At 46.3% G+C, this 8325-nt stretch overlaps 1 pseudogene; it reads right to left on the reverse strand.

Annotated features, from left to right (window-relative positions):
* Positions 1-234: 234 nt before the first annotated feature.
* LOC136481397 (zinc finger CCCH domain-containing protein 53-like) lies at positions 235-5141 on the reverse strand (annotated as a pseudogene).
* Positions 5142-8325: the final 3184 nt, after the last annotated feature.

The raw sequence follows: 8325 nt of genomic DNA on the forward strand, positions 1-8325 counted from the left end.
AGAGAAACCGAGGATGGGCGGATGAAGAAGACAAGGGGAAATACAGAAATAGGGAGAGAAATGAAATAAGTAAAGGAAGATAAAAAAAAGATATTATGAATATTTCACTATTTTTATCTACCATAAGCTGCTGCCTCTAGAAGGAGAGCTGAATCTGATCAAACAGAAGTTTAGAACCCCTTCCGCCTAGTAGCAGTAAGTAAATAACTTAGGATAAATAAACCGAGGTAAATTTGATTGGTAATTACTTCTCCATTTCTCTGTCTGCTACCTTCTGCACACAGGCCCAAAGAGTGCCTGCATAGAGGGGCTGCACCCGTGAGTGCTCTGCTCTCTGGTCCCAGCAGAGCAAGCAGTGCCCCGCTCTCACCTCATCACTTTTTCCTGCTGCTATGTCTGTCTGGCTTTTGTCCACTTCTCTGAGAGGACTAGGAGAGTACAGTACCCTTCCTTTCTTTTGGATGTCTGTATGCACTATGCAGCCACTTCACTTCACTACAACTGGCTGCCAGTAGAGTTTACACCATCTACTACGGTTTTTAATTACCAGTATCATCATAACAGTGAGATCCATACAAACGAGCATACGACGAGATGGACCTTTCATCATCTTCTTGATACCGGTAGGAGCTACTAAACGACTAGTTCTACTATTATTTATGACTAGTACTTACTTAACTATCATATACTTATTATAGGCCTAGAGCTAAAACAACCTAGACTTGTTGTTTCTTCTGTTGCTGTTGCTGTTGCTGTTCCCTCCACTCTGAAGAAGATACACCTCCAAAGTATTTGTTAAAGCTTTTCTACGCTTTTCTACGCTTGCTTGATGGGGCCATCATAGTTCCCTGCACACAATCCATGAATGAATATAACCATCAAGATTCAGGAGGTGGTGGAGGCTAATTTTATACCGTATCATCATGATTGAGTAGCTGATTGTTACAGCACTCTCAAAAGGACAGACACAAAGAGCTGTTGATACTTACTCCCAGATTAGAGGAAAGGAGACCCCCCTTTTTGCTCTCTATTCACAGCCCAATGGCTTCATGCCCAGGAGAAAACCTGAAGAAGAAACAGAGAGGTAAAACAATCTTTCTTTCCTTACCACATGCATTGCAATAAGAAAACATCATGTTGTAACTTCTTGTAGACAATTAAGTAGTAACACCATGTGTATATATAAAATCCAATCCTTTTCAGCTGTACCCATGAGGCGAGCCCCATACTCCGTATGTACATAGCACCTCTATTACACATTTAGCCCTTATAACTACTACCAATGTACTAGCACTAACAGAGGTTTGCCCTACCTTATCTTAGAGTTCTAGACTCCCGATGTAGCACTAATTGGACCACAACAAAATACTTAAGGCACACAAGCCAAGACTACTACTACACACACCAATGAACAATGGTATATACAAATGATGATGGTTTTCTGAGAATGAAAGATTTAAGTTTCTGAGAATGTTTACCTGGGCACCTGAAAAAAGCAGTTGTATGGGGGCAGCTCAAGGGTGGATGCAGCTGGGAAAAGGGACGAAGCCACATGATGAGGGCTGCTGTTGCTGATGCTGATGCTACCATTCTGAGCAGTTGCAGTAGTAATAGTATCAATGGAGGCCTTGGTGGGGGATGCAAAGGGGCTGTCAGGCAAAATGTGCTCCACCACGCCACTACAATTCAAACGAGCAAGAAACATATCAATCCTGGATGGAAAAGATCAAGACCAAACCCAAAAGAAAAGGGGACAACTTGCACCAAGATACTGCTTAACAATAGCCATTAGTTTGTGGTCGTAAGTATCTTTTCTCCTTTCCCCTACACCCTTTGACAGTGCATTTCTTTTCCCCTTTTGTTACTTTCAATCAAGACCACCTATGATCAGCGCAGCCTACACACACCACCTCCTTTTACAATTGCTTTCAGAGGCATATTAGCTCCATGCCAGAGAATAAACAGAGCACATAGACAAAAGGCATGCTTGATTCCTATCACAGATTGGCACCCCTCTTTGTCAAACTATATAACGTTGAATAACAGCATAAGGTAAAGCAGCAATTTGTTCTATATTCCTACCATGCAGTTTTTTTTAGTCCAGGTGTGGCAAAAGTGTAGCAAAAGCATTCATCTAAGCAAGAAACAGAAACCGTAGCATGCCCTTGCTAAGAAAACTATGGCTTGCCTATCGATATGTTTATCAGCCACAAACATGCCCAAAGAAACTCTGCTTTGTTCCATGCTGCCTTTTTTTCCCATCCCTTTCCCCAAAAAGAAAGAAATAGCCTGTGACCTTAGTTATGCCCATTTAAATATTTTACTCCACAACAACAATCTTACCTTTCTTGGAATCCACAAGCAGCATTGGGTGTAGCTGTCACAGGACCAGATTCCACCTTCTCCTCTTCCCCAGGGTTAACTGCCTGCTTGGGGCTGCCATCAGTTGCAGAGGCAGCAGCAGGAGCACTCATTGCAAGGCTACTAGTACTGCTCATCTTCTTATCTACAGTCAAGAAAGCATGGATTCAAAACTCACAACCCTGCCAACACCTCACAAATGCTGCAATGCAAGAGGCAAGAACTTGTCAGGGTCAAGGAGTGGACCTTGGATGCCGGTGACATCCTCCAAATGGGCGGCATTGCCATTCCCGTTGTTGCCGCTGCATTTGCCATCAGCTTGCCCCAGAGACATGGGCGAGCCAGAACCAACGGGGGAGCCGAGCCCGAGATGGTGACCCCTGCTCTTGAGGTCAAGGAGCTGCAGCCCCATGAAGCGGCGCCCCTCCAGCTCAATGGCTTGCTGCAGCTCGGCCGCCTGCTGCTGCTCCTCGAGCTTCCTCCTCAGGAACGCCTCATGGTTAGCCATGTTCCCGTACATCATCCTTGGTCCTAAACAACACCAAAACAAGCATGTTAAGGCCTGGTTTAGATTGCAAATTTTTGCAATCTGGACACTGTAGCACGTTTCATTTGTACTTGACAAACTTTGTCCGATCATGGACTAACTAGGCTCAAAAGATTCGTCTCGTGATTTACAACTAAACTGTGCAATTAGTTATTTTTTTACCTATATTTAATGCTCCATACATGCGTCTAAAAATTAATGTGATGGAGAGAGAGTGAATAAACTTGAAATTTGGAGGTGATCTAAACCAGGCCTAAATAAAGCAACTGCAATTATCTGCCACAACAGAATGCAATGCTGCAAGACAAGAACTCATGCAGGCAGTGCAGGTGCAGGGTTATTTTTAACTTTAACCTCCTACGTTTTTTTCATTTTGCTGACGTGTGGGGCCCACACGTCAGCGAGTAGAGGGAGAAAAGCAACCAGGATAAATAGGTCATTTCGCATGCTCGTTAGCCTACTCAGGCTCACTAAAAGTGGCAAAAGAAGGAGACGATGACAAAAAGGTTAAAAATCCCAGGTGCAGATATCAGTTACTACTCGGGTATATCAGTTAGTACTACTGACCGATCTGGGGCTGCTGGAGATCGTAGGGGTCCCTGGAATCCAGCAATCCGGTGGGCGACGTGCAACCGGCGAACTCGGCGCCATGGTGCGCGTGCTGCAGCTTCCTGCAACCAAACAAAACGATAAATAAAGCGAGGAACCGAACAAAAGCTGTTGAAACAAACAAGCAACCTGCGTGCAGTGCAATGTGAAGAGAAGGATGGATGAGGATGAGATGAAGTGCAGGCAAGGCAAGGGAGAAGGGACGGACCTGAACCTGTCAGGGACCTTGCCCTTCTCCTTGTAGGGCTTGACGAGCACGCGCGCGTCGCACACGAAATGCGGGTTGCCCTTGCTGAGGATGACCTTCACCGTCTCGGCGTAGACGAAGGTGACGAAGCCGAACATGCGCTTCTGCTGGTACGGGATGCGCACGTCCTGCACCGGCCCGAACATGCTGCTCGATCCATGGCAACCAGGACGATCAGTCGGTTTCGCTCGCCCATTATTGGACTGCTAGAGCCTGGAGATACCGAGGTAGTGGAAACGAAACAGAAGAGAGGCGGAGCAGAGGACAATAATGGCGGCCTGCTGTGCTGGGTACCTGAAGTAGTTGGACACGTCTTCCTCGCTGAAGGTGGAGTCGGCCGGGAAGGTGAGGTAGATCTGCCGCGCGGCGGGGCTGGCGATGAGGTCGCCGCGGTCCATGCGGGGGGAGCGCACCGGGAACCTGTGCGTGTCCTCGCCGCCGAGCAGCATGCCCGCCGCCGCCGCCGCCCTGGAGCAGCAAACACGCAGAAAATAAAATGGGCATGAGACCGGAAACAAAATGCAACCTTTGTGGCGCGGCGCGGCGGGGTAAAAATGGCACCTTTGGGTCTCGCTCTGCTGCTGATGTTGCTGGAGCAGAAAGCTGAGGCTGACGCCTCCTTTGGGCGACGGCGAGAAGGGGTACGCGGACGCCATGAGCTGCGGCGGCGGCGCGGCGGCCAGGGCCTTGGCGCGCATGACGGCCATCTCCCGCTCCGCGGCGTCGTCCTCGGGCACGCCGTGGAAGAAGCGGCAGGAGGAGCCGTTCTTGCAGTACCCGCGCGCGTAGTACATGCAGGGCCTCCACGACGCGGCCGCCTCGGCGTCGCTGAGCGAGAAGCTCCGGCGGTGGGCGCCGGCGCCGCCCGCGGGGGACCAGACGTCGTAGTCGTCGGCGTAGAACGTCGGCGCCGCCGTCGTACCCGAGCTGGTCGGCGGCGAAGGGCGATTGGTGGTGCTGGTGGTGGCCGGCTGCCGGGGACTCGGGAGGCCCCAGGGCGGGCCGGTCTGCAGCGGGCCGAGCACGGGCGACGGCGGGGACGCGGGCTTGCCGGCGAGCTCGGCGCGCGCGGTGGAGACGAAGGCGATGGAGCTGGTGCTCCGGGCCGAAGGCGAGGCGGATGAGCTCCTTGTCGCTGTTGTCCTGGATGAGCAGCAGGCCCATCATCTTGGAGGCGTTCTCCGGGTCCAGCGCCCGCACCCGGTCGAACACCACCTTGGTGGCCTCCCAGGCGTCCATGGCGTGCGTGGATAGCAGGACAGGAGCGGAGCGGTCCGCGCTTATCAGGTGGGGGTCTGCTGCTCTCAAGCGGCAGCGGAGGAAGGAAGGGGAGGGGAGGTGAAAAGCGGCGGTGTTACAGAGAGAGGGAGGGGGAGGAGCGGGGTGTGGGGGCACGCTTGTAAAAAAGCTCTGCACGGCAGCACAGTGAATTAAATAGCTGCTGGGGTTTGGGTTGTAGGCGAGTTGGACTGTTGGAGACGATGCAGACGAAAAGTGGGCTCTCTCTCCTTCAGTTTCCCTCCATCAACGTTTGGGGGAAAAAATTTGGTGAGGAAATTGAAGTGGCGCTAATTTTTGCTTTTGCTTTGCTTGCGTGACAAGGAGTCAATCAAGAACCAAAAGGGCCAACAGAGACACCTGGGTTTCAAACTTGGATTGAGTGATCATGGTGTGTTCAAATGTACTCGAGGTGTTAAAAGTTGGACATAGAGTACCAAGTTTTGGTTTTGAGCGATTTTTGTATATCGAGTTTTGGTAATGTAGATTGTAAGGCTACTGTTCGCTTGAGCTTATCAGCCAGAATCAATCGTACTTTTCAGCCATGGGAATAGTATTTTTCTCTCACTACAAATCAGCCCTACAAATTAGCCACAACAGCAATAAGTTTTGCCGAACATGACCTAAGCTAGTAGGAGTAGTATTGCTTACACAAAACACTACGGGACCGAAAAACCGAGATGTGGCTCTATAGATTGAAATCGGCGGGGTGTGGTTTTGCCTGGCAGTCGTAATTGCCCGGCGTTACCTGTCAATTTGGCGTATACGGCTTGAAATCGGCAACGAAAAAACCTGAGATGTGGTTCTACATGATTGTAAAATACTCTGTATTAGTAGTAGTATTGTTTGACCCAACCCAGAACACTTCATCCATGCTAAGAGCTGGAAATTTAAATTAGCCACAAAATAGCGAGCTGTGGTTGTATCTGGCAGTCGTAATTGCTCGACATTACCTGACTACCTATAGATTTGGCATATACGACTTGAATTTGACTAGTCTCCCGCTTTTCGTGCATTGTCATTACTGCATGCTGGCATGTATGACTTGGCTCTGAGCAATCTAGTAACTATTTTTCCAGTAGGAGTAGAAATGGTGTCCCGAGAAAAAGTGCAATAAATTAGAGAGTTGGCGAGGATTTCGTCGCGAAATGGGATCCGAGGTATGTGAAATATAGGCGGCTACGCCTCGTGATGTTAGGTGGTATTAGTACTCGCCTCATAATGTGAATAAAGACATTAGTGGTTACCAATTCTCGTATAATTGGGATCTGTATATGTAAGATTTTTGTGTATTGTTTTTCTTACCTCAACCATATGTTAAGTGGTAAACAACCATGGATCTAGATAACCCAAAGTGTAAGGAGTTGGTGCCTTTTTTCCACAGTTATATAATTTCCTTTGCCTAAAGTCATCCATAGGAAGCTCTTGCCAAGCCTCACATCTTTTCCCCATGGAAAATACATGATAATATGCATATGGCCTTATAACCATGTGTAGCCTTTTTAGTAGGAACTGCATGCTAACAAATACACTAAGAACTTATGCCACCTTCTTATATTTGACATCATGTTTACACTTATTTCGTGGTAGAGTGAGTTTAAACTAAGTAAACATTGCATGATTCACATTGTATGTGACCCATTATTAGAATTTGGAATCCATTTTTCACTGATTGAACGGTTGAATGTGAAAACATGCATGAGGCTACCACCTCATGGCTTACAACCATTTTCCTTATCCATAGGATCTATTTGCCAATGAACACTAGATGTTATGATACCTCCTTTTGTTCAACAACATATTTACACATGTTTTTTGTACAGTGAGTTTAAGTAATTGAAGCATACTTTACATTATTTGCTACCACTTTTTGAATTCCGAATTCATATATAGTGCTAAATGTGAAAAAAAGTTATGCTGCCACCCGCATCTACCATTAGAGCAAGGCTAATAATATAGCCGGCTTGCTGGCTGTAAGGTTCTTTACAGTCTTCTCTCAGCCCACTCATATAGTAGTTAGCTCTTTACAGTTAATACATGGCCCACTTATCTCTCTCACAGACTTTCTTGGTTCTTGTGCCCAAGCCGGCTGTAAGCTTACAGCCCGCTTCTCCTCTCTCTCCTCCCCTCTCTCCTCCACCTCAGCATTTAGTCGGCTTACAGCCTGCTATTATACTTGCTCTTACAGACACAATGGCAGAGCACATGAACCCAACCCGCCATGTTGTGTATCAAGCGCCAGTATTCTTTAGACAACCATAGATGTTGCAATTAACTTGATAGTAAACAATTGTTGCTACCGATAAGTATTTTTGAATACTTTCCCCACAATTATGTATTCCATTACCTAGATATACTGAAGTGGTGTTGAATTGTTTCAGCCGAAACCATGTAGAAAAATTCCATGTCAATTTTCCATTAAGAAAATTAGAGTTTAAATATTGTGCAGTCACGAATAGTAAATTTAACTAGAACAAAGCTACACCATTTGCATTCTAGGCGCTCGTTGAACAGAATAACCTTGAGTGCAAGTAAGTGGCAAATCAGAGGCGAGAGAGAGGAGAGATATAGTGATTCAGAACTTGGGCTGAGAGGGATCATACAGGGCGTTCAGTTTTGGTATTAATTAATATCTGCCTAGCAATCAATTTTGGGCTTGTTTAGTTGGCGAATTTTTTTGAGAAATGGTATTGTAGCACTTTCGTTGTTATTTGACAATTAGTGTCCAATCATAGTCTAATTAGGCTTAAAAGATTCGTCTCGTGAATTTCGTCTAAACTATGTAATTAGTTTTATTTTTTATTTATATTTAATGCTTCATGCATGCGTCCAAAGATTCGATGTGACGGGGAATCTTGAATTTTTTTGCAAAATGAAGTGCAACTAAACAGGCACTTTGTGTCAACTAAGTTTCGCAAATCTAAAATATGAAACCACGGGCATGGTGCTTCGGGTTTTTCTCTTTGGTATTTTATAGTTGTCATTATTTTTTGGTGTTTTGTAGTTATATGTATGATTACCTAACGGTTGCTCCGAGTTGGCGTATATGACCTGGTTTTGAGTAGTCTACACCCTTTTCCGTGCGTTACTCTAGTTAGTTGTTGCATGCATGTGACATGGCTTAGGCTCTCTTTGGACTGTAGAGAAAACAAAAGAAAGTTGTAGAATTCACATTCCTCTAGATTGAGTTACTATAGCATCCTTTATTTGATTCACAAGAATTACCTATAGGAAAAACATAGTGCATACGAAACCTTCCTTTGTATTTGATTTCACAGGGAAA

This window comes from Miscanthus floridulus, chromosome 9, assembly GCF_019320115.1.
Source record: "Miscanthus floridulus cultivar M001 chromosome 9, ASM1932011v1, whole genome shotgun sequence".
Taxonomy (NCBI): Eukaryota; Viridiplantae; Streptophyta; class Magnoliopsida; order Poales; family Poaceae; genus Miscanthus; species Miscanthus floridulus.